At 45.2% G+C, this 26,673-nt stretch overlaps 1 pseudogene; it reads right to left on the bottom strand.

Annotated features, from left to right (window-relative positions):
* The window catches only part of LOC139605102 (coiled-coil domain-containing protein 171-like), a 202,883-nt pseudogene that overhangs the window by 20,353 nt on the left and 155,857 nt on the right, over positions 1–26,673 (bottom strand).

Here is a 26,673-nt window from a genome sequence, read left to right as displayed (position 1 = left end):
GCACAGGGGCGGGCAAAGGGCAGGGCCAAGGGCAACAACAACCTGTAGGGGGGATGAGGGATAAATAATTGGGGTGGGCAGTGTCAACTGGCCAGTGGGGGAGGCAATCTGATGTAGATTGGCAGTAGTGCTGCAGAGCGTCATGGGTTAAGTCTTCTCCATCAGCCTAGGTGGGGAAAACTCTATGATACAGAGTTTGAGGGGGGGGGGAGTCAGAGGATTCCACAACTCCCCTGTTTTTCCTTACTATGAAGACTTCCCCAGTGGACCTCTGCAGACACTTAACTAAACAGGGAAACAGGAGTAAAAACAATGATTACAACCCAAAGTGTTCCTCTATGAAACAATGAAACCTATACTGTCAACCGCCATTGTCCAAAAAGTTCATTGATGTCATCTGAGTTCTTCTCAACTTTTAAGTTCTTTACTTGCTCCTTCAGCTCTGGATGTTTACATGGATAGATGTTGAGTGCGAAGAAAAGTTGAAGCAGAACATCCTTTGAAAGTTGTGGCAGCTGTGTCCACGGGCAAGCAGTGAAAAATCTATTGCTGCTGGTTTTATAGTGTTACATGCTTGGTGCTATTAGCATTTGTTAGCAGCTCACTCGGTGCTTATGACCAATGATAGCATTGGTTTGCTTACTGAGCTAGCACTTTCAATTCTCTTAGCATTTTTTTTTTTAAGTTTTTTGCAGCAGTAACCCCAGGGACCAATACTGAGGCTGCTATTTTCTTTTTCTACCTCAAAAATCAATTTTGTTTCTGCAGCCAGACTTAAACTGATGAACAAATCTGTTGAGCTTAATGTTTTTGGTCATGAATTATGGTAATGTTAGGTGCTAGCAGAGCAGGCTTCCCCAAGTCACGTGGGTTACTTCAGCCATGGGACCATTTATTTGCTGGTGGGGAGTAAGGTTTCCAAGAGGCTGCATGGGCGAGCAGGGCTCCCTCGGAGATAATTTCTCGGAAAACAACCTGTAAATAGAATACATCTGCAAGAAAAAATTAAATTGTAATAGGCTGCAAGATTTAATAAAGACTGAGTATTTGCAAATTTCAGTTCATGGATTTTTTGCATCTAGAATACATAGAGAGACAAAATTCTATTTAGTTACACATCCTTTTCGTAAGGCTGTTAGAGGGTTTTAGCTCTCTGCTTCTCAATGGCTTTAAAGACTCCTTATTCTTAAGACAAATTCACTTGGATCTTCTAACTACCATTATAAAAAGGAGACAGTTGTGCAGTTAGAATATAACAGAATTTTGGAAACAGAAAGCATTCTTAAAAGCTCACAAGAAATAGCTATAAAAGAAGCTATGCCTTTTTTAAATTTTTTTTTTTTATTTTATCAGATGACTTGCATGTGTTTGAGCAATTGAACATTGGTATATGACTTTGCAGGACATTCACACATATGGAACAAAGAGTTTTCAACACTTCTGAAGTTGCTGCAAATGAGGTTTGGGTGCACCTAGAGGGTGGACAGGGGTGGTGAGCACTGCAAGATCCAGCTGCAGTCCCCATCCATGTTCCTTTCAGTGGTGGCTTTATGGTGTCTGCAGCCTGGATCCACAGAACCCTGGGGGTCTCCTGTGGCTCTCAGGGTGAGGATGCCCAGGAGCTGCAGTGGGGTCAGCAGTGGGGACCAGGGCTGGGGCTTGTGGCCTGGCAGGTGTGGCTCTAGGGGCTGTGACATGCCAGGGCACGGGTCACAGTGGGAGCTGTGAGCAGGGGTGTTGAGAGTTTTTGCAGGACAATGGACATATGCAACATATGCACAATCCAGCCTTCATAGAAACTGGGTAACGTCACAATGCCCTTGAAAGGCATGAAAGGGGAAGAACACACTCAGGAGCAGACAGTTCGGGATGCAAAGGCAGACAAGAAAACCGCAGCGAGACGCACGAAGAAGAAAGAGTAACCAAAATTACCTGAAATATTAAAATGCATGCGTAAAAAGGATTTAACCAATCATGTATTAGCTTGAGGTGTGAACAACAGAGAACAGTATAAATATAGTTTGCTTTTTGTAATAAATCAGCTTCAACTGATCATATTGATCATGGCATGATGTCCTGTTACTGATCCTCCGCACAGGGGCATGACCAGCTTGGCAGCTGAGTGACATGGTTCTGCTGGCTGTGACATCACAGAGGACAGGTCACGCTGGCACCTGTGTCCAGGGGCAGCACCGGGCAGTTGCATTCTGGCAGCCAGTGAATGCACACACAGGGGGACAGCTGAGCTGGATGGGGGCTGGGAAAGGTGCCCTGGGGGTTTAAAGCCAGAGGGAGAGTGGGGACCCTCAGGGCAGGCCACTGTCCCCAGGGCTGGGAGAAGTGGGGCTTGAGGCTCTCAGCATGGCAGGTGCCCAGAGAGGCTCTGGGGATATTCCAGGTGTCACCAGCCCCCTGCTCCCTCCCAGCCAGACGTGCAGAGCTCCCTTTCTCCCACCAGGCCATGTCTCCAACACTGGCCTTCATCCTGGCCCTGTTATGCACCCCCAGTGGGTTGAAAGCGGACATGAAAATTGATAAGGATGTGGTCAGGCGGATGCAGGAGCGGGAGGAATTTCTGCATCAGGAGATGACTCGGCTCCTGCAGGAGGTGGATGACAACAACTCCATCATGGAAAGCCTGTTCCTTTCTGCAAGGCAGCTGCTGTGGCTGCCTTGGGTCACCAACGCTGGGCAAAAGGTGCATCCAGAAACTGAAAAGAGTGAAGCTGAACGGATGCAGGAGCGCGAGGAGTATCTGCTTCAGGAAATGAGTCGGCTCCTGCAGGAGATTGATGGCAACAATTCCATCATGGAAAGCCTGTTCCTTTCTGCACAGCAGCTGCTGTGGCTGCCTTTGCTCACCGAGGCTGTTTTGCTCTCTCTGGCCTTCTGGCTGGTCAGGAGATGGAAGCGCAGCTCTGCTAGACACAGCGCGCAGGAGGGATCCAGCAGCAAGTGGAATATTGTCAGGGGGAAGTTCAGCGGCAAGGAGAAGGTCAGTGAGCATGAGAAGATCAAAGGTGCAGACTGGGGTGGCAGCACTTTGGCTGTGCCCAGCCCATCACCAATGGGCACATCCAGGATAGGGCTGGAGCGGGCTGTCAGCAACCTGATCTCGTTGGGAATGTCCCTGCTCATTGCTGTGGGGTTACACTGGATGGTCCATAAAGGTCACCCCTGAGCCCAGCTGTTCTGTGATTCTGCAGCAGCGCCTGCCCAGCACGAAGGTGCTGCAGGAGCTGGTGGACGAGCTCCTCGGTGTCTGCCGAGTGCTCTCCCGGAGGAGCTTCATGCTGGAGCTGCACCCAGCTGCTGGGACGGACACCAGCCCTGCAGCCTGCAGTGTCCAGGAGAACAGCAGCACCTACCGCCCGCTGGTCATCCTGCGGCCACCCCCCGGCCACTCCTTCAGCCTGGAGAGCACGAAGTGGCCGCCAGCCAGGCGCATCCGTGTGGCGCTGGAGTGCCTGTGCTCCGGGGAGCAGCTGCTGGGGCACACGTGCTTCCTGCACGCCTCTGGTGGCCAGCTGCCCAGGGATCAGGAGTGGTACCTGATGGACACCCTCTGCACGGGCTCCTACTTGGATGCCAAGAAAGTCACCCGCTGGGTGCAAACGTTGGTGCTGTCGGCCTGGCTGCTCCTGCCGCAGTCGCGCCACTGCCAGCTCACGGCGCTGCCCTGCGGCAAGTCCTGCAGCTTCCGGCTGAGCGGCGCCTCTGGCCTGCACTGCAGCATCGAGATGGCTCTGGCCATGCAGCGAGGCAGCTCAGGTGCCTGCCTGAGTCTGGAGTAGGCAGCAGCCAGCTCTGCCAGCAGCACCGTGTGCGCCAGAGAGCTGCCACCTCTCAGACTCACTGCCACGATGGCACTGCTGCTGAGGTGACAGCATTGCCACCGAAAATGACTTGAGGAAGGTGAAGAGAACCATTCCTCATGGGACATTTTTTGTTTTCTCTTAGGATTCTTTAGTTCCTTATTAGGAAGTCTGAAAAATGTAGCCAGACCGTAATAATTGTAAAACCTCCCAAGGCAGAGCTGGGAAGGTTAACATGATTTCAAATACATAGAAGTTTATGTTGAGAAAAATTACACATCCATAGGAGTTTTCCTACACCACTTTTTTTTCATTAAAAAAATAAAATGAAGTTCTTTTAACTCATATTTGGTCTCCCAACATGCCACTTGTGATGAGAATACAGTCATAAATTAGTAAATTGTCAATAGAAGCAACTATGGTGGCAATTCAAAATTTCATTGGCTCAGCCACAGCTCCATCTCAACTCTAGGAAGGTTTCTTTAAAAAAGAAAAGAGAAAATTTGGCCCACTACATACCCATTATTAAAAGGAAGGAAAAGCCCCTTGTATCTATGCCAAAGATGACAGGGCCTAAGTGAAAAATGATCATCACATTTCAATTTAAAACTGCTGGCAGCTGCCCTGCACCCAGACTGGGTCTTCTGATCTTTAGCAGGGAGCTGGGGCCGTTCCTAGGAAAAGAAAACAATACAAACTTCCTGGGCAAAACCAAGCTGTGTAACTGCATCAACTTGGGATCATTTGGGCTGGGTTCTAACTTGTATTGCATGAAGTGCTCACTGCACTGCTCTTGTTGCTTCCCCCAACTTAATAACTACTATGACACTACTTGCAAGCATAACTTAGCACCAACACCAAACCTCCTCTTTGTCTTCCTTCTGGATTAGAACAAAATAAATTTGAAGAGTAATAGTGCCTAAAAATTTGTTCCTCTACAGCTCCAAGTTGATCCATAACATTTCTAACTATGAGACAGCAAGAGACTATCAACTCTTCCAGAAGCTCTTGCGTGGTCATGGCTGAGGGAGCTTTTCCTGCAATGGCTGGAAATGGCTCCAGGGGCCCTTGGCCAAGGACGGGGATCAGGGCTCAGGGAAAAGAACCAATGGGCTCAAGGCAATGGCTGAGAGGGCAGAGCTGCCACAGTGTGGCACAGAAAGAGCCTCATCATTTTTTTCCTTTTATTTTTTGATGTGAGGGAATGAAACCAAAGAAATTGGTCTCAGCATGCCTTCTGGGACTGCAGAGATCCCCACACATCAAACCCCAGGTGAACCTTTACCCTTACTAATTAGACCAATCTTACATTTCTCCCTCACTTACAAACTGTATGCAAACTCTGAGGCAAAGGCTTAGGGATGCCAGATGTGAGTAACGGCCTCCTTCTAGTGACTGCATCTCTGTGCACTTTGCAAACTTGTGGAATTTTTCTCAATAAGAGAACTTAAAGAATGAAACAGATTTTGTCTCTCCTATCTGCTCCCGCAAAATCCCTGGTGTTTCTGGTCATTCAATGTCTTTTCTTTATGGTAAGTATTGCTGGCCAAGGGTCTATATACAAATCACAAACAGGATGGGACCTGCTGTGGAACATGCCTTGAGCTGTTTTGTTTTTTAGCATCAGTCTCATTACATGGTTATGACAGTGGGCAGATGCCATCAGCTCACATCCCAGGCAGCAGACCAAGAACTTAATGTTATAACTTACTTTATAAGTTTTTTGACCAATCACACAAAGCAAAAGTACTTTGACAGTAGTTCTATCCAACCACTACAAGCACATGTACCTTTGGTGAAAACAATGCTTGCTTATTCCGAATACAATACCTGCTTGTAAGCCTTAAAACACAATGCACAGAGCTACAGTATAAAGCTTCAAACTTCCTAATGTCTTGCTAGATAACTTTTCTGTAGCTTAGGGAGTAATTCTAGACAAGCATTAATATACAGACCATTGTTCTATTTGTCCTTACCTTTTTACTTGTTAAATAACTTTCCTGCTGACCTATGTCATGGCTGCTGCTTAGCTCTAATCACAGTTCTGCTGTCTCTGAGGCCTGCCTTTTGCAGCTTTCCCAAAACCATCTGATTTTGTGGATTCCCACAATTTCCCCTCTCGGTTCATCTAAAAAGAAACCTTCATAACTGTGTCGTTTATTACTACCTTGCGTTCCATAGCCTTACTATAATATTTCTGCTTATTACCTACCTAAAGCATCTTGTTGCTTGCCCTAAGCATTGCTATATCACAATACAGCAATTTAATGCTGTGAAAGTCCAGTCAGTTCAAAGGGCATAAATCATGCTAGACAATAATTACAAGTCATTGTTCGAAAAAGTCTTGCATGTTCCAAGGTCTTAATTCAAAACCTTCCTCTATGTCTATACCATCATCCACCATCTCTGTGAGATTTTGAGAACTCTGCGTGAATCCATTTCCTACCTCTCTCTCTTGTATGATAAAAACTTTAATAGTTTTGCCCATCATTTGTCACACACACCAACGTATGCAAGGTATTACTACTAGTATCACTACCAAAACACCCAACATACAGAGACCTATTCTACAAAGTTCCCTTAGCCAAGGTGCAAAGCTCCATCCTTGGAACAAATCATCTAACCAGGACCCACCATCTTCTTTAATTGGAGCTGTCAAACCTTTCAGCTTTTGTATGCTTTTGTGGATGGATTCAGAATGATCAGACAGGTTCATGCAGCACAATCCTTCAAATTCCTCACAATCATGTCCTTGTGCCAGTAAAACAAAATCAATTGCTGCTCTGTTTTGAAGGGTAGCATGTCTAACACTATTAACATTGGTCAACATCTCACTGATTGCGGTGGATGTGGCATTAGTTTGTTTACTCAGCCAACACCCAACCCAATCTAATTGTTTCAATGCCATTGCTGAAGCCAGTTGGGGTAAAAACAAACCTGCTGAAACGCTTTGGGCAGCATTCCAAGGCATGAAATCACTCTTACAGTTTTCATCATAGTGATGAGCAGATCTTGTTCCCCTTTGTTTCTTCTTAATGACTGCTTTAGCAGTAGGTGCTACCACAGTGAGCATCCCAATGCTACATGGGCCACCTTCAAGGCGTGATGGGATGCCCTGCCAAGCCCTATCTCCACAAATGAACCAACATCCTTTTGGCAATTGTTGCGGACATTGGTCAGCCTTAGAAAGCACATCCCAACTGTTTGAATAAGTACACCAAAAACTTAAATTTCTGTATTCAAAATAATGGGAAGAAACATTGTACTTTGGAGAATCACCTTCTCACCAATCACTACTGTAAATTTAAGGCAGAAATTCATTGTTAAAGAAGCAAGGATTTCTAATTCTTGGGGTTCAGATACTGCTCTGGGAAGTTCTTTGGCCCAAATGTTCCAATTTAATACCAGATTGCTCTCATTGTCAATTTCACCAGGCTCACCATTAGATTGTTTTTTGACCAAAGGCAAATCCTATACTGGTACACCGACCAGACAGGTTGAGAAAGGCTTTTCTGGTTCTGAATTAGACAAAAATATGGTATCTGACCCTGCTGCCAGGACTAAGGTCACCGAAACATTTGGTTTTGGTTGTTCCACAGGCAAATCTGCACTACAAGAAGCAATTAAAACCCACCAACAAACACCAGCGTATTAATGTCTGATGTGCCCTCTCAATAATTGCTTGGCTTGTGGGAGAGTGAGGAATACCAAAGATGTGATGAACACCCTATGCTTTTAAAAATGTGGCCAATTTTTGAGATATATATGCGGGACCATTGTGAGTTTTTACTTCTTGGGGCACACCCAATGAAGCAAAAGCCTGCAAAAAACGATGACAGGCATGATTACCTGTTTCACCTGTGTGAAGAGAAGCAAAAATTGCACCAGAGAACGCGTCCACTGAAAAATGAGTATTTTTGAATTTACCAAAGGAAGGGTATTTAGTGATATCCATTTGCCATAGCTGCAGGCTTTGCAAACCTCGTGGGTTGACTGCTCCTGTAGAAACAGGAGGCTGCACAAGCTGACAGTCAGGGCCAGTCCTGATGATAGCCTTAGCTTGACTTTTAGAAATTTGAAACATTCCCACAAGTGCTTGCGCGTTTTGGTGAAAAAAGGCATGACTCAGTTTTGCTTGTTCCAAAATGTTTGGCAAAGTGTTTGAAATAACCATTGTCAGTTTGTCCACTCTTGTGTTTCCTACCACTAAAAATCAAGGAAGCAAAGAATTGAGCCCTAATGTGAGAAACAAAATATGGATTAGTTCTATATTGCCAAGTTGCATGAAAGCCAACATATAAAGACATGAAAGCCAACAATATAAAGTGTCATTACTAACATCCTTTAAAATTGATCCTTCTTATATTTTAACTACATTAGCAACATAAGCAGAATCTGTAATTAAATTAAAAGGTTGTGGAAAGAGCTGGAAAGCCAGAACTACAACAGCAAGTGCAGCAATCTGAGGAGATCCTTCTACTATTTGAATATCTGACTCCCAAGCATTAGTGTTTTGGTTCAACCAAGTTACGACTGATTTGTGACTTTGCCAGAGCCATCAGTGAAGAGAGTTATTGCATTTAAAGGTTCTTCACTTAGGTTTCTCCCTAAAGCTCAATTTGGCTTGCAATAATTTTTGAGCTGGGTAATGAACAGAACAAACACCTAGGAAATTCAGCAATGCATACTGCAAATCATCAGAATTTTGCATTGCCCAATTAAGATAATATTTTTTGAATGGTAAATAGATAACTGCAAATTCTTGACCTGCTAAACTTAACAATCTGGTCCTGGCCTTAATTACAATTTGTGCTATCATCCCTAAAACTGTAAAAATAGTCTTTGGAAACCAGTAGGGAAGAAAAATCCATGCTATTATCAACAAAGGATCTCTCTCAGAAGGGTCCCACTGAAAAATGAGACCACAAAGTTGCATTATTTCTCCTGAAATTGCAAAAAAGAAAGGCTTTTCTGGAATACAGCCATGAGCTTGTCATCTTTGGAGAGCCTCCATGACCTTGTCACAGACTGCACGAGCTTCAGGTATTAGAGTTCTAGGAGAGTTGATGTTGCAGCTTCCTCTCAGTCAATTGAAAAATGGGCCCAGTTCATTGTTGGCAATTCCCAGAACAGGTCTGACCCAATTGATTTCTCCTAGAAGCTGCTGTGAATCTTGCAGGGTGTTGACACTGGTCTGGAGCTGTATCTTCTGCGGTGTTACTGTTTTTTCAGTCATCTTCCATCCCACATACTTCCAGGGTGGAACTTCTTGAATTTTTGATGTAGAAATTTCAAGTCCAGCATTTTGACTTTCAGTAACAACACTAGCACGAGTTTGCTCCATCTCTGGCTGTGTTGGAGCTGCGATGAGCAAGTCATCCATGGAGTATAGAATCATGGATCTTGGATACTTCTGTTGAACTGGAGACAAAACTTGGGCAACAAAATACTGACAAATTATAGGCGAATTCTTCATTCTTTGGGGCAATGATTTCCAGTGCTATCTCTGCATGGGCTCTCTTTGATTGATGACTGGAACTGAAAAGGCAAATCTTGGAGCATCATCGGGATGAAGTGGGATGTGGAAAAAACAATCCTTTAAATCAATGACAACGAGAGGCCGGTGTTTTGGGGTCATTGATAAAGAAGGAAGTCCAGGTTGAAGAGGTCCCATGTCTTCAATCACTTCATTGATCTTCTTCAGGTCATGAAACAATCTCCAGGATTTCGATGTCTTCTTGTGGATGATGAATACTGGTGAATTCCAGGGACTATTTGTGGGTGTGATGTGACCTTGCTGTAATTGTTCCTTTACCAATCTTTCAAGGCTATTTAATTGTTGCAGTGCGATTTCCTATTTTACCTATCCCAATCTCCTCAGGTGTGCCAACCTTTCCCCCTCCCCCTTTTGCCCTCCTGCCTAAGAGCTGCCCATCAATCTTAACATTCCAGCAAGGGCATCGTGTGGTTGGCAGAATTTCAAAAGATGCCCCCAGGTCCGGGCTTATTGGCCTCTCCAAGCGTCTGTATCCCTTGAGCCTTCCCCTGCTCACACCTGGTTGGCCCTCACCTGTCCCTCCCCTCGCCCTGTCCCCACGGCTTAAAAGGACACGATACCATGTGGCCAGAGTGTCTATCTGGGAGCTGTTACCACATTCAGAGGTCTACCATGCTGAAATAAAACTCCAGATTAAAGACTCTATGACAGAACCTGCTCCTTTTCTCTTCACTGCTGCTTGAATCTTTTCCACCAAAGGTAAACTGAGTTCCTACTTTGCCTGGATTTGTTCTGAGTGCCCAGCTGCAGCATCCAGCTGGCCAAAGGTATCTCTGCGGTGAAAACACCACAGCTGCAGCCTTTGGTCCAGCAGTGAGGCCAGACGAAGCCAGGCACGACACACCCGAAACATTCGGGGTCGAATATTTAATATTTAATTTTTTCTCTGTTAAAGGCCATGGATCAATCCATATAGGATGATCAGTTTTCCAGTTCAGCTTTCAAGTGGCAGGTTTCGACGTGGTTCCTATCACAGGCCCACTTCCAACCTCCAGTTTTGCTCCCCATTGGGACAGGACACCTCTCCCCCGGATGGTGAGAGGCTTCTGAAGAACAAAAGGATGCACCGTTGCTGTCTTTCCTTCAGGACCTGTAATGGTAATCATGGATGCTCTTTGCAAACATAGAGTAGCACCTCCAACCCCTGTGAGGGAACCTGCAGGAGCTACCAAATCCCAATCGCTGGGCCAAAACATGTGAGAAATTACAGTGACATCTGCACCAGTATCCGGCATGCCTGTAACATAAATTGTTTTACCACAGTGAATCAGGCTACAAGTCAGTTGCGGTCAGTCACGGTTCAAACATTGCACTCAAAAGACTTCTGGACCTGAGGTACTAGATAGCACAGAAACAATTGAATTCTTTGGAAAGTTGTTTTGCTTGGGGTGTATTCATGGGTAACAGAAATGCAATAGCAATAGGTGTTTTTGGTGGAATTACTATAGGAACATCAAGTGCAAGAGCTAAAATCACTAGCTCTTCATTAGAATTTACTGAAACAACAGAAGGAAGGATTGAGAGCCCAAGAATTTTGTTGTTGGCTTTGCTTAGAATCAAAAAATCATGTTTTTGTTGAAAAAGATTGACAATTTCAGTAAGAATGCTCACACAACACAAATTATTTAATAGATGAATCAGTTTTGAGGAGGCTAATTTGAATCTTGATACTTGAGGGTACTGAGCTGGAACCATTTGAGGATTGGTTGATTGAGGGATAAATGCTGAGGTACCAACACCACTTGACTGGGTAATTGGTTGCCAGGGGGTACCACTACTTGTGTCTGAGCACGGTGGTAATCCGCGCTGCTTTTTAAGTTTAACAACAAAGGTCTGCCATTGATGTCAAACTGAGAGTGACAGTACTTAGCAAGACGCTTCCCTTTTCAACATCGAGGGCAAATAGAAAGTTGTTTTGGTTGGAATGTTTTCATATGACAATCCTTTTTAACGTGACTTGGTTTACAAGCAAAGCAACAAGTCTTTTTATCAGAGTCTAACTGTACAGTGCTAACAGAGTTTCCCCACATTTTTTCTTGTTTTTTTTAGGAGCTTTTAAAATTCATCTATTCATTATGTCAGATTATCTTCCAATGTTTTTCCTAAAGCACTGACCTGTATATTAGCAAGATGTGGAGCAGTAAGCTTACTGCAAACTGTCAGCATCTGTTTAACAGTTGGAGGCTGATCAGGCAAAGTTAAAATAATTTTTCTACATTCCTCATTAGCATTTACAAAAGCAAGGTTTTGAACAATACAGGAGTGAGCTTGTTCATCTGGACATTGTTTTTCAACTGCCTGGGTTAATCTATCTAAAAAAGAACCATAGGATTCTGTTTTGTTTGTCTGATAGTAGTAAAAGCATTTACATGGGTACTAGCTGGCTCAACTGAAAACAAAGCTTTTCTAGCAGCATCTTTAATATCTGTTAATACAGGCCGAGGCAATTCTACTGCTTGATTTTCCGGTCTGTGGTAAGGTGGGTCACTTGCTAATTGGCTAACATCTATATCTTCATAAGCAGTATTTGCATATCTTTCAACCAATTTATTAAGAAGGTTTTTCTATTGTAATTCTCATAAAAGATATTGTGAATTGGTTAAAATCAGGGAAGCTACACTTTGACAATCAGCAGGGACTAAGTCATAAGAATTAAAAATACTTTTCAATATATTATTAAAATAAGGAGAACTCACTTTCTTTTAAAGCCTGACACAGTTCTTTTATATCATGGTGAGAAAGACTTTCAAATCGTGGATTTACATCATTACAACCATCTCTTACAGGTAATGTAAGGAGCTGTTTCTTTGAATCTAAATCTTTTTTAAAATTTTGATTCTATTATATATAAAATTTTGATTATAATCGCAATGGAGGGTCAACCTCTAATTTAGATTGGTTTTTATCTTTCTCACTGCTCTTTTGTCTGATCAGGGGAGCAGGTAGCATGGTCACTGACATCAGCTGTTCTGGGAACTCTGCTAAGCTCGAAGTTCTTGGCAGGGGTGTTGCCACAGCAACAAACTTTTCTGGGAGCGTTGCCTGTATGGGCGGGGGAAGAGAACTCTGAAACCTTGGCAACAGTGCCACCTGAACAACACGCTTCTTTGGGATGGCTGCTAGGAAGGGCAGAGGAGGAGACTTTCATGTTCTCAGCAAACTTCATAATGGAGTTATCGGCTAAGGACTGGTTGTATTAGTGCCAGGAAAAAAGCCAGAGCTTGGTTTTTGCTCTTGAACTGCAGATGCTGAATTAGTATTTGTGACACTTTCTAATGCACTGTTACAGGTTCTACACCGCAGCTCTGCCTGCCGGGAATCAGCTGGAAAATTGCCAGCATCAAGCTGCAACCTTAACACGCTATTTTTCCCCTCAGCAGCGAATGAAACAGATTTCAAGGCTTCTAAGCGATCTGTGTTTCTACAGAAACTTTTCTGAGTTCTCTTGCTTCTGCCCCAGGCATCTCTCTGGGCAGAGCTATCTTGTTCTGGCTCGGCCTCTGGCTGCTGCCTGCTGCTTCTGTCTTCTTTCCTGCCCGGCCTTCTGAAGGCAAAGCTAAATCTAAAGCTCCCTTACTGCCTGTAGCTGGAGGCTGGGGAACTAAAGAAAACTCTGGGAGAGACTTGGGGGAGGAATTTACACAAAAAGAATTCTCAGAATTGCAAAGCAATCTGCCTGCTTGAACCAGATCTGAGGGGGTGTCTTCTCGAGAAGGGGAAGCAGTGGCAGGAGTGACTCTCACAGCCTTTCGGCTAGGCAGAGCAGACTCAGAGCCCTCCCCGGCAGTCTCTGCCTGCACAATTTCAGAACAAGCAGCTACTGTATTGCAAAGCCTCTTCAAATTCTCGTCTCTTGGGTCTGCGTGACTTCTACCTGCTCTTGAACACAATCTCTGAACTCCTACATTCCTGGAACACAACAAAAATCCTGAATGCTTTTCTGGGCATGGCAGGAGTGGCTGCTTTTGCGGAAGGATGGGAGGACGGCTCGTCGCAGCAGCAGGGATGCAGGGAATCTTGGAAGGAACGGAGGGCACGACTGAAGCTGAAAGCTGATCCGATTCCTATTTCCTGGGGATCGGGGTGCTGCCCACACTGCCTGGAGAAATCCCGGACACGCCAGAAGGGAAGGAACTCTGAACAGAACTAGAAATCTTCACAGAAGAGGATGACGGCTCAGCATCACTTGGAATTAAAGTCTCAGAACGAGATGTTCTGTTTTGGCGTTCGAGAAAGTCTCTGTTATGATCATTTTGTTTAAAGCTCTCTATTAAAGCTCAGGAGACAGGCATTAGTCTACTTACAGTCTCTTCCTTTTTGAGAGAGAATAGATGATAAATTTTCTAGTTTATCTGATCTCAAAAATCAAAGGTAAAAGCAGACTGCAAGTCTATATATTGAGTATACGCATTTCCCCAGATTAATAAATCTTTCAGTTCATTTTTTGAGATATCTGAACGTCTTTTATCTTGTAAAATTTTCTCAAGCTGGTAAAAAATGTCCCATTCTGTTTTAGATAAATGATTTCCCATGGCATAGCTCAAGAGCCCCTTAATAAAGTTACTTACACGGACATCAGGTGCAGTTGGTGAAGGGGATGGTTTATTCCTCCTTTTTAACAACTTGGGCTTCTGGCGACTGAATTTGCTACGATTTTCTGTATCCTAGTCTAATGTAACTCCTCACAGAGGAAGCACCATTTGACGCTGGCCAGGGGCTATTTACAGACACAAACGAGACGGGGCTGCTGCTGAAAGCGCCTCGAGCTGTTTTATTTTTCAGCATCAGTCTCACTACATGATTATGACAATGGGAAGATGCTAGCAGCTCACATTCCAGGCAGCAGGCCTGAAAACTTAATGTTACAACTTACTTTATAAGCTTCTTGACCAATCACACAAAGCAAAAGCATATTGAATGTAGTTCTATCCAATCACCATAAGCACACGTACCTTTGGTTAAAACAATGCTTCCTTATTTGGAATACAATACCTACTTGTAAGCCTTAAAACACAACGCACAGAGCTCCATTATTAAGCTTTAACCTTCCTAATATCTTGCTAGATAAACTTTCTGCAGCTTAGAGAGCTATTCAGACAAGCGTTAATACACAAGCCATTGTTGTATTTGCCCTTGCTTTTCTACAGTTTAAATAATTTTTCTGCTGACCTAACTCATGACTGCTGCATAGCTCTATTCACAGTTCTGCTGTATCTGAAGCCTGCATCTTGCAGCTTTCCCAAAACCCTCTGATTTTGTAAATCCCCACAGGAAGAGGGCAACATGCAGCCAGAAGTTTAGGATAAAAGGAGGCTACATCCTCCAAAACTTCAAGAGAGACCCCATGGGGTAATGTCTAGTGAACTCTCTCCCTTTACTTGAAAAAAGTTGCAGGACTGCTCTCTCTTTCATGGACACTGGCTTTTCAGAGTGTGGTCTTCCACACACTTTCAACACAGGAAAGAGCTTCCGACTGCTCCTCGTTGTAGAGTGGCAAGAGCTAACTGCTATTTTACTTGAATGAAGTGGTCTGGTTGTTCCCTTGATGATACAGGGTGTGTGGAGGCAGTACAAGTTGCTTTAAGTCCTGCAAAAAAGCAGAATTTTGACCCTTGTGATAAGCAGATGTTGCATCCCAGGACACAGAGGGAGATGTGAAGGCAGGGATGCCTTGGAAGGAGACACCCCTTTAGGTCAGAGTGAGACCAAAAGATGCTCTCTCACAGTTCACTGCCATTATATGTTGATGACCCAAGTCACATCATCTCTCTTCTCCTCCCCAGTTCTAGAATGTTCCACGCTCCTGCTTTTCCTATTGGTCCCCATTCCTTACAGCTCCTCCCCTGAATTCCAGTTTGTTGTCCCTTTGCAAGCCCACCTTTGTACCGCCTCTCTTCCCTCTACCCATTGGCCCACAGATCTGACGCTCTGCCTCCCTTGTCCCATATAAAACCCTAAACCCTCCTTTGTTCTTGGTTCTTTTGTCCCTGAACCTCTTCAGAGTGTTGGCCAATAAACCACCACTGGAACTCCAAAGAAAGAGCCCCTCCCACCTGTTTCTTAGCCATTGACCTTCAAGATACAACATGTAGTGCGAGTGTCTGGTGTCTATCCCTTTCCTAGAGGAGATGCTCTTGGCAAGGCGGTGGTCTTGGCAGCTTCTGCCGCACGGCCACAAGCAGATCTTTAAAAAGCCAGAGAACACCAGCTGTGTGGGGTTGAAAAAGTCCTTCAGAGCTTTGTACTTGGAAGAAGCTGCATATGGTAATAATAAGGCTCACACGACCTTCTCCACAGTTGGCAGTCGCTGGTTTTAGACACAGAGCATGGCTGTAATACCAATAGTCACAGAATATTCAATACAACTTGTAAGAACAGCTTTGCTGAGAGTGCTTCATTTCCAGAAGTACATTTGCCAACATGGCTCACCCCCATCAAAGCTTCAGGTCTGCCTGTCTTAGATGCTCCACAAAGGTAGAGGTGGAGCATTTGCCTTGCAATTTTTGCATATCAGACATTCCTTCTTCCTGTGGATCTTCTTTGTGATGCCCACTGGCAAATAAAGGGTAGCCCCTGCTTCATTCTTTTTTAGAGGTGTCCATACTTTTGCTTTGGCTATTGGCACCAGTAGGCTTAGAGTTCTTGTCCCATTGTATAAAAAAATACCATTATGTAGAACATAACTGTGTAAACAGAAATGGTCGGTTTGATTTTGAGAGCATGGAGGAGATCTCCCTGATCAAGGAATGCCCCAAGGAGGGCAATATTCACCCAGTAGGGCTAATAGAGGGATGCTGAGTGATGAGGGCACATAAGCACCAATTTGCGACACAGTACAGATTTTGGGAGGATCTGAATTATCCTCGCTCTTTTCTCAGAAACCAGTGGCTCCCTACCTAAGACAACAAATGCTTAAATCAATTTGGTGTCCAACCTGTTCTGGGCAGATCTGTTGTTATCTCAACCCCTAGTGCTGCATACTGGGTGTCAATTAAGACTGTGGAGTTTACAAATGGTGCTCTCCAATTCAGTACTCCCACTAAAAACACCGCCACGTCACCTCCACATCCCCTGCCCCCTCCAGCTGAATGCACAAAAGGTAAAGATCACAGGTCAAGATAAGGAGAGTTTATAAGGAAGCAGCAATGAGGTAAGAAAATTACCAGTTGTGACTGTGGTCACAAGGGTTTTCAGGATGAAGAAGAGACGAGAATGTTGACTCCATGATCAGAAGGCTTGATTTATTATTTTATGATATATGTTACATTAGACTATACTCAAAAGAAATAGAAAGGAAAGGTTTCTTCAGAAGCTAGCTAAGCTAAGAATAGACAAGAATGAATAACAAAGATCTGTGTCTCAGACAGAGCAAGAGCCAGCTCTGCCATGAGTGGTCAAGAAATCCAAACACCCACAGGAGACCAATCACGGGTCTACCTGTTGCATTCCACAGCAGCAGATAACCATTGTTTACTTTGGTTGCTGAAACTGCAGCTTCTCACAAGGAAAAATCCTAAGAAAGGATTTTTCATGAAAGATGTCTGCGACAACCAGTAATAGCACTGATATTATAATAAAAAGTATAAGAAAAGAACTTAATTACATAGGCATGCCCTGACAATAAACACATGCCAGACTGCTCTGTGCACCACATTTTCTCAACCAGAAGGGACTCCCTTCCCCCAGAAGAGAGAGAGTCATGTCCCCCACCTCTGGCAAAGACATGAGGTGGTCCTGAAAGTGAGGTGTTACTGACTAACATCTGAGATCCAAGCAAGCCCCCTCCTGGATGCTGCAAAAATTAACCCTCTCCTGGCTGAAACCAGGACCTGTCCTTCAGCCACACAAGTGTCTTCAATAACATCCTCTAGAGTGCCTCTGTCCACATTTTGCATCACCAGACAGAGATCTTCATCAACAAGAGAGGTGAAAGAAGAAAAGAGTGGCCTAGAGAAGAATGTGCACAGCTGAATTACCTTATGGAAAAAACTACAGTTGAATTTTGCTTCCAGGTCACTTGCAATTGAAGACAATATAACGGAGAGACATTCCTTTTCAGCTAAATACTACTTGGAATCTGCATGGTTGTTGTGGTTTGTGTTGTGTCTGTTGTGTTCCCTCATTGTTCATGTTAAAGGTCCTGCCCTGTTCCCAGTTATCTGTCAATCCCTAAACCCCTCCCCAGTTACTATGGTTGTCGAATGTATCATTTTTGTTCTCAACCCCTGGCTGCCTGCCTGTCACTCGGTACCCCTGCCTCCTTTTCCAGAAGCTTCTGGCCAAGGTGTCGGGTGATTGGCTCAGGGGCCGGGGCCCCTCCCTCAGTTGTACAAGATTGGTTCTGTTGCTGTGTCAATCCCCAATGTATCCTTTCCTTCCCTCTTCTGATTTGTCATCCTTCACCCCTCCCATCCCCTTTAAAACCCGGGGTTTTTCGCCACCTCGGGGCTCTCAGCTCTCTTCTCCTTCGCTCCCAGTTCCCCCTGATCCAATAAACCCTTTTACCCTGAAGAAACTGAGAGACGCCTCTTCAATCCTGCGGCTCGGAGTATCATAGCGGCCAACGTCCGTAAGGCTGATTAAAGCCTTAGGCACATTACTCGATTTCGTGTTGGGGAAGTGCCCCCTTGGCTGGAGACGGGCTGGTCATTCCTAGCCTGGGCGTATCTTTCCACCGGCCACATCGCTCCACATGGTCTAAGTGAGAAAGGAGATTAACATGATCTCTCCATAATTAGGTCACTTACAAGCAGGGCAAACAACCAGGGCTGCAAAATTTGTCACAGTGACTCAAAGTGAAGTAGAAAAAGACCCTCCAAAACTCTCAGTTGGGGCACTGCTATTGTTCAGGTCTGTAGCTCACAAAGAAGCCCCTCAGCACTTGCCCAAGTTCATTAGCTCATACGCTATTTTAAGTTATTCTACCATGGTCTGCATAGCTGTATCATGAAAAAGTATATCATGAAAGTAGTGATGTGGAACACACTCTAGTGCTGCCTGTTCCATGTGCAGCTGCAGTGCCAAAGAATAAAGACTTTCTTTTTCTTTCAGAGACCTGAAGCAAAACCCTCCGGAGATCTGTCAGACCTGGCAGCACATTCTTCCAGCAAGTGGCTAACAACCCCATATCAGTTGGAAGAATGATGAAAATCAGATTATTGGACAGCCAGAGGAAAGGTGAGAGTTCAGAAGTCTGTTTGCACTGACATATACAACTTTTATCACACCCCAAACCCACCTTTTAAGTGTCTTCACTTTTTCTATGGAATTCCAGCTTTCAGCCTTCATTTGGTTACCTTCTTGCTAAGGACAGATTTCAGCATTAAATGCCAGCTTTGCATTTAATGGGAAATGAGTATTTATTTATTTATTTATAAATACTCATTTAAGGGAAATGAGTATTTGCCTTTGAATCAGCTCCAACCAAGCTCCACAAGTCAAATGGGCAGGTACATTTCACAAAAAAAAATCTCAAAAAAGCAATGGCAATCCACTTTTCTTCATCTAGATTAGGATATACATCAGATATGAATGTTAAATTCTTAAGAGGAATTCAGCTACCAGACAGGAACTTAATCAACACTGCCACCACCACCAAAAATAACTTCATTCAGAAGGAAAATGTTGGTTTAGAAGCACACACTGCAAAGGCAGAACATCATACATTCACATTCCTATGCATTTCACACTCAGTATTACAGTGTTGGCTTCTTGGCTTTAACCTTGTGAAAAATGCTAATCACTTGTTTTTAAAATGTTAAAAGTTTAATAGTAATAAAATGGTTATAAAAATAGCAATAAAATTAGAGTAATAAAAATTTGGACAATTAGGATTAGGGCAATATGAGACAATAAAAACAAAGGGTTATGGACAACCTGGGCACCTTTTTCTGGGCAAAATAAGCTTGAAAAAGGACACACATTAACAGAGGATTAATTCTTAAAAGTAATAGTTTGCTGTATATTCATATATTTTATATATGAAGCATAACTTTTATTTAAACAAAGGATTCTGTCTGGTTAGTGTTAACTTCTTAATCTTGATGGTGTCTCAGGGCTGAGTGAGGTAGGAAGAAGTTAGTTTCTTTTGATAAGGGAGTAATAATTTTTTTTCTCTGAACGATTTAGGTGTCTTGTGGCTGCTATCTCAGTGTGAGTACTTCATTCCTCTCTTTAAAAAACTATCTTACATAGCATAGTCTCTATTTTAACATTACATTATAACATAAAACTATATTTAACACACTACTTAAGAAAATTAATACAGCATAACTTTCTAACGTAACACATATAATATTAATTTTAATATTTGTGAAAAGCCAATCATAAAATACACATTTTTCACAACCTGTAATCCCATGAATGACTATATACCTTAGAAGAGGCAGAAATACAATGTTCAAATATATATATGAACTGAGAACTGCAATGGTTTTCTTCTTGTTCCTGACTTTACTGACATTCGGGCAAAATATTCAGGGTTTACAGCGACAATGCAGATCCTACTGCACAAGGGGCAGTGAGATGGAAAAGGAATTGCTTACAGCCAGACTGGTTAGAGGCTGCTTCTTAAAAACTTTGTTTCAAGTGCCACAGAACCAAGTTTTGACTTGGAACAGAAAGTGAAACACTGCAAAGATTTTGAGCCAAATCCCCATCTCCCTCAACCTTAATGTAGGACCTTGTCCATGGGGATATTTTAATGTGACACAGGGAAAAGTGCTACAAAATGCCAGTAATTAAATGACCAATGAATCTGAGGCAGATGTTGATCCAGCAAGCTCACACCACACTGATGGTCTGTACAGGATGCCTGTGATTCACCAGCAGAACACCATTTACCCACTTCCCAAAAAACTATTGTCCATAGATCTTGTCAAAGTACAGACTACAAATGTCTTGTTTAGGAGCACCTCTTGAAAGAGATGTCAAATTCATTTTTCACAGGATTCAGCTGTAAGCCAGCACTATATTATACCGGGATTGTTAGGAGATGGCACTTGCACAGAATCACATCAACTATTGAAGAATGGGACTTAGAACAGCAAACAATGCAGCTCTTTGTGTCAGAGACTGCCCTTAAACATTTTCACACCACCATTCACAACACCAATTCAATCCTGATGGCAGTGACTCAGATCTGCTACAGCCTAAAACACAAAGATCACTGCATACAGATTTTACTCAAATGCTGAGATTCAACAACAGTAATAGCACTGTTACAATAAAAAAGAAACCCCAAATTGGAAACAGTAATCATTGGAAGCAAGCAATGGAGATCCTTGATGCACCAGCACCAGGACACAGAAAATCTTTTTAAGAATAGTTTGCCTGTACACCTACAAGATTTCATTCTTAATGCTTTAGTTATTGAATATTTATACACAGAAGTGATCAACTATATCACTAAATACATTTTTACACTACTACAAGAAAAACTCCAGCTTCCATTATTTCCTGGAATCTTTCCTATTTTGAAGTACCACAATGGGAGCCTCCTATTCAAAACTATGCTAGCTATTCATAAACCATTGGGAAAGAAAAGTCCCAAAACAAAACAAAATGAAATCCCAAAGCATAGAATTGATCAACCCAAACAACACTTTGGAAAGCCACTACTACCTGGCAACAAAAAACGCTCGACATCTCAGTGTTATAGATACGTAATGTGATGGATTTACTTTCATAATTAAGGGATGAAAATTGTATATATGTTAAAATAAGTTTATTGATGTGTAGTTATGTTATCGTAATCTTGTTTAGACATCCTTTGTTCTACCCATAGTCCCCTTCCCCCCTTGCTATTGTCACCACCAGACAGCCGTGGCTGCGAAAGACTTGTGAAGGTGATGTACACACCGTATCCTCCGCACACCAGCAGGGCCTTGTCTGTCTCCGCAGGAGGCAAGCTGAGATGAGCAGAGCTCCTCCGGGAAAATCCCGGGGCGCGCCTTGGAGGTCCGTCTTTCCCCTCTGCCCCTGCGGGGACAGAGACGGTCCCATCTGGGTCTCCAAAATGTTTTGCGGAGATACTCAAAACTCCACAACTTTTGTGAAAGTTGTAAAGCCGGTATGTTTATTACAGCACTGGACGCATGTGGGAATCGCTCCCCTCAAACTGACATGCATACTTCTGGGAACTTCAGGTCCTTTTCTATCCCCCTGTCAGATACATATCTCAGATACATATGCATACAATTTCACAATAGGTTCATTTCATATTCATTTTTCATTAAAATCATTCATTCATTAAAAATGAATATTCACATATTCATTTTTAAGAATTTCGCATGACATTTGCCGCTAGCTTTTCTTTATCAGGAAGAATTCCTAGGTCAGGTTGACCGGCTCTCACAGCAGTCTCTCTGTCTCTCGCTATCACGCTCTGTCTCCCCCTCCACCCCTTATCTCTGTCCTTCATTGAAGCAGTTTCTCTGAGCCTAGGTTTTGCAGTCAGGCTAAATAGCAATAGCTATGTTTTCTAACCACAGACTCAACTCAAAAATGTACATTTCACCTAAATCAAAATGGATTTCTACCCTGGAAAATTTCTACTTTGCTTCAAAGGGAGGATGAGTACACTGCGCCCCTTGCAGGAGATGGGAAAAGCTTGTTGCTAGCAGGCGCGGCTGTGACACCACCTGACCTCCAATCAAGGCGCAAGAAAGTAGCCTCCACCAATGGATGGTAAAAAAGAGTTGACAGAGCGACTTTGGGAAGGGCCAGGGTTAGTGATGTAACCACAGGGGTAGAAAAGGCGGAGCAGCCACTGTGTAAACAAGCACATGGCACTTTGATTCCATACTTTCACTGGTGCAATTTTTCTTTATTCAGTCTTGTTGTATTTTATAATAAACCTCTGAAATTTTAAAAGTGAGCATCCTTTTTTGTGAGGTAGTGTTTTCTTCTAGTTACTCAAAATTATTCATATTCAGTAACTACTCCAGCAGCAAATAAACCCACAAGCTCCTCCAAGACAAATCAAAATAGGACAGAACCTCCATGGAAAATATACCCGTTTTCTAGGAACTGCACAGAAAAATGTCTCCATGTTCACTTAAAAGCCTGGGTAAATCCAGGCTCATAATCATGATACCCAAGAATTTACCGCCAGAGTGAACACATCAAACTCCAACACACAGGGACTCAAGGACACAAACTGCACACACATCCCTCACACCCATGCTTGGAATCATCTTCCTGCTGTAATATATGTTAGAAATAATTGATGCTATAAAAGGATGTATTTTATAAAGATTGCAAAATCCAAACGAGTCTCAGACCACAAGCAGCCAGAGAGGCGGACGTCTATTCAAATTCTGAAGTTCCTGAAGGTGGCAGGAGAACAATCGGCAGTTAGCTCATGAATAGACGCACCCAGCGTGATGATCACTGTTATCCCGAGCCATCGGAAGACGCCTAAGAGCGATCATCGATCATTGCCCTGTTGATAACATCGATCAAGATAGCCAAAGTCGCCAGAAAGATGCATGTGAATACGCAACTTCTTGGATTTGATCAACGCTGGCTGTCGACCAGGAAACGGTGATTGTCCAGCTCTGCACAGTGAAAGAACCAACTATGAAAAGTTACAAAAGAAACTTGGACTCCTTTGCCTCAGGCATAATAAACTGTATAAAATATCCCCGCAAGAAGTGGCTCTCATGAACGAGGGGGGTCCGATGCGATAGAGGTCAGATCCAGGTTCACCGAGCGCCGATCCGAGGCTTGATGCTGTCTCTTTGGCTGTGGTGGTTTTGAGGATCATATTTTGGTGACAGAAAAAGATAAATCTTTTTGCATTTTTGATAATTTGGCTTTCGATTGATCATTTATAACACTGCTGAGCTGAGGACAAGAAGCGACCAGAATAGCCCGGGCACTCCAGCTTCACTGCAAGGCATCCAGCAGCCTTGAAGGTACAAAGCGAGCACAGGTCGGAGCTCCTTGTGTCCGGAGCGAGGCCGGAGGAGCCCCCACCGCGGAGCTGACACGGCCCCGGCCCGGCCCCGCTGCGCTCCGAGCGCGGCCCCGGAGCGGCCCGGCCGAGGCGGTGAGGGACGGGCGGTGAGGGGCCGGGGGATGGGGCACTCCGGGAATGGGCGGAGATCCCGGCAGAGGGGAGAGAGACCTGGCAGAGGGAGGAGTGAGCGGGAGAGCAGAGAGATGCTGGGAGGAGGGGGAAAATCCCAAGAGAGGGGGATGAGCCTGGGAGTAGGGGAGATCACAGGAGAGGGGGGATGAGATCCCTGGGAAAGGGTGGGTTGCCTTCCAAGAGGGTAGAGCCGGAGAAAGAGGAGAGAGCCTTGGGAGAAGGGGTAGATCCTGGAAGAGGGAGGAGTAATTGGGAGAAGGGCAGATCCAGGGAGACGAATAAAACACTGGCTACAGCCTGGGAGAGGGAGGAGCTTGGGACAAGGGGTAGCTCGGGACTGGGGAAAACCCGAGAGAGGAGGGAGAAACCAGGAGACGGGGGAGAACCTGAGAACAGGGGGGAGATCTGGAGTAGAGTGGAGAGGGACAGGGAAAGGGGGGAAAGATGTGGGAGAAGAGAGCCCAGCGGCGGGAGTTCAGGAGAGGAGGCTCCTGCAGGCAGACCGGGAAGCCGGAGAGCCCGGAATCAGGGAGTCCTGCAGCCGGGCCGAGAATGGGCGCGGGTCAGTGCGGTTCAGGAGAGCGCGGCTGCGGGGCTGGCTCCGGAGCCGCAGGCGCGTGGAAAGCGCTGCTCGGCAGCCCCGGCGGCGCTGAGAGCACAGCCCTGCCCGGGGAGGCAGCGCCACGGGCGCCGCTCGGCTTCCCAGCGAGGCCTCGGCACCTCTCGCCTTCGCCGCCGTATCCGCGGCAGCTCGGAGCATCGGTCCCTGCCCGGGCCCGAGGCTCACCTGCGCCAGGTGCACCAGAGCATCGCCTCTGCCTTGACAAGCCACAAGGAGCAGTGCCGGGCAGGGACTGCAGATCCCCATTGGTGGCAGAGAAAAAAGAGCAAGGAATCTTCTGTGGGAGAATATAGGCAATAGGATGAGGTGTCACTGTCAAATGTGTTCAGGTACACTCACAAGGATACTATTGCTCTTGGCTCAGAACATGGAAAAGAAGTGGGCAGACACAAATCACAAGCTGGTTGCAATATCCAGGGATCAGTTATCAGAATAAAATGCTATGCAACTGCTGGAATGCTTAATGGATGACTAATTACCCCTTGCTAAGTCATCTGGGCTTGTTAGGGGCAGCATACTTATCTCTCAAAAATTACTCTAGAGCTATGATTAAGAAAATTTTGAAGAAAGGCTCATAGACCCACATTTTAATGCAGTTGCTGTGGGTTTGATAAATGAAATCTGCTTTAATGTCTTGATTTTCCTAAAGGTTTGTGGGGTTTTTTTCACACACGCATGCATGCTAAATTTGAGAATCTAAGGTAAGGTCTTTTCATAGGGGATATGGAAGAGACAGGTCTTCAGTCAGCAATATGTCAGTGAGAGACAGCTGAGCGATGATTACTGAGAAGAAGAACAGCCCTGCAATAGAGGTGTGAGCCCTGGCTGATACTCAGTAGAACCACCTTAGGCAGGATCAGTAACAAGCTTTTGAAGAGTGAAGGGCCTAATCCTTTGGTGTGGTACTGTATGGACTTTGGGATCACTACACCATTGCAAATAGGTTCCCTTTCCAGCAGAAGAGACTTCCATCTGCTGCCTCTGCCGAGACACTGGCAGGGACAGAGTGAGCAAGGCTCAGTCAGCTCGCAGGGTTATTTGCACAGAGGGGCTGCAACAACACGAGAAGCCAAAAGCAAACAAACTCATAGCCTGATTCCAGAACTGCTCAAGTATCTGTGTCCTTGCTGGCAAGGCAAGAAGGTGCTTCAGACCTTAAAGGCAGCTTCATCCTTTGCAGGACCAGCCCAAAATGTCAAGATCTACAATAGAAAGATGGGGGGAGGGGGGTTTGGGTTTTTTTTTGCTCACTGGGTGGGAAATGCTTCAGTTGCGGTTTTGAAGGGCTTGCCTGGGTTGTCATACTAAAATGCAGGAGAAAAAAAAAAAAGCTGTGCTTTTGCTTAATGAAGCCACATTGTATCTGTCTTTCAGAAAGGAATAAAGAAAACACAGATCGCCTACTGAAATTATTCTCCTCCCTTCCAAATCAGTTCACTCCTCAAACACAAGCCTGAGGCACATCCCCGACTGCCTCTCTCCCAGCAGCTCAGAGCTGCATTGCACAGCGCTTGCTGTGTGCCAGAGAGCACAAAGCAGGCTGGCCTGGTGGGCCTGAATATTTCTGCCAAACACTCTGCATCTCACACCTTTGCTCTGGCTGAGTGCAGAGCTGCAGGATTGCAGGTGCTTCCTGCCAGAGCTGTGTGAGGCGCTGGCTCCTGCAGACGTGCCCTGCCAAGCTGTCCCTGCCTCACGCTGGCCTCGCTTCCCCTGGCAGAAGTGCCGGGCCTGAAGGAGGCTGCCCTGTGCTCCAGCCTGCCGAGCAGCCTGGCTCCCTGCCCGGGTGCCCAAAGTGCTGCACACACTGCTGACCTTGGCCAGGAGTTGCAGGGCAGCCGGCGGAAGAGGAGGAATCCTGAGCCAGCCCAGCGGCCCTCGGCTGCCCTTGGCCTTTCTCTGCTCCTGGGCACACTCCAGACGGCCAATGCCTCCAGGCCGGGCTGTGCCCAGCACGGCTGCGCTTCCCCTCGGCAGCAGCCAGCTGCCACCTGGGCTCTGAGAGCGCAGGATTCGCCCGCTCCCAGGAACAGGCACCCAGGGCCCGGCTGCTGCCTCTTGCAGCTCCAAGGGCCTCCTTCCAGCCTGCCTCTGCCGGGGCTCAGCCTGCTCCAGCCTCTGCCGGGGCTCTGCTGGGGCTCCAGCCCAGGCAAGGCCGGGCCCGCTCTCACCTCACAGGCGCTCACAGCTCTGCACCTCAGGAGACCTTGCTGAGCACCCTCTCTGATCTTTCTGCTTTCTCACTTGAGCAAGGCTCTCCTCCAGACAAAGACATTGCACCTAGGGATCCAAATCCAAGTGGCAGGAGCCCAAATGCTCTCCAGTCACTGCTGAACGCCTGCATCTGCACAAGATGTTTGGCCTGCCTCATTCCTCCTTTGCTTTTGCCTTCAAATGCCATTGCCCTTTCTGCCTCAAATAGAAGTACCAAAGCTGGCCAAAAACAGACCAGCGCGCCATATTCCAAAGGCAGTGTGGTCTGGAGAGGATGAATGGAGAAGATCCTTCCCCACTCTCACACCATGCCAAAGACACTGTGTCACTTTCCACCTTTAAGAAACAACAGACAATTCAGATGGAATTC

The sequence above is a fragment of the Agelaius tricolor genome, unplaced genomic scaffold, assembly GCF_023055355.1.
Source record: "Agelaius tricolor isolate 1412-34295 unplaced genomic scaffold, bAgeTri1.0.p SCAF_59, whole genome shotgun sequence".
Lineage (NCBI taxonomy): Eukaryota > Metazoa > Chordata > Aves > Passeriformes > Icteridae > Agelaius > Agelaius tricolor.
The sequence above is the reverse complement of the archived record's forward strand: the minus strand, read 5'-3'. Positions and strand labels throughout refer to the sequence as shown.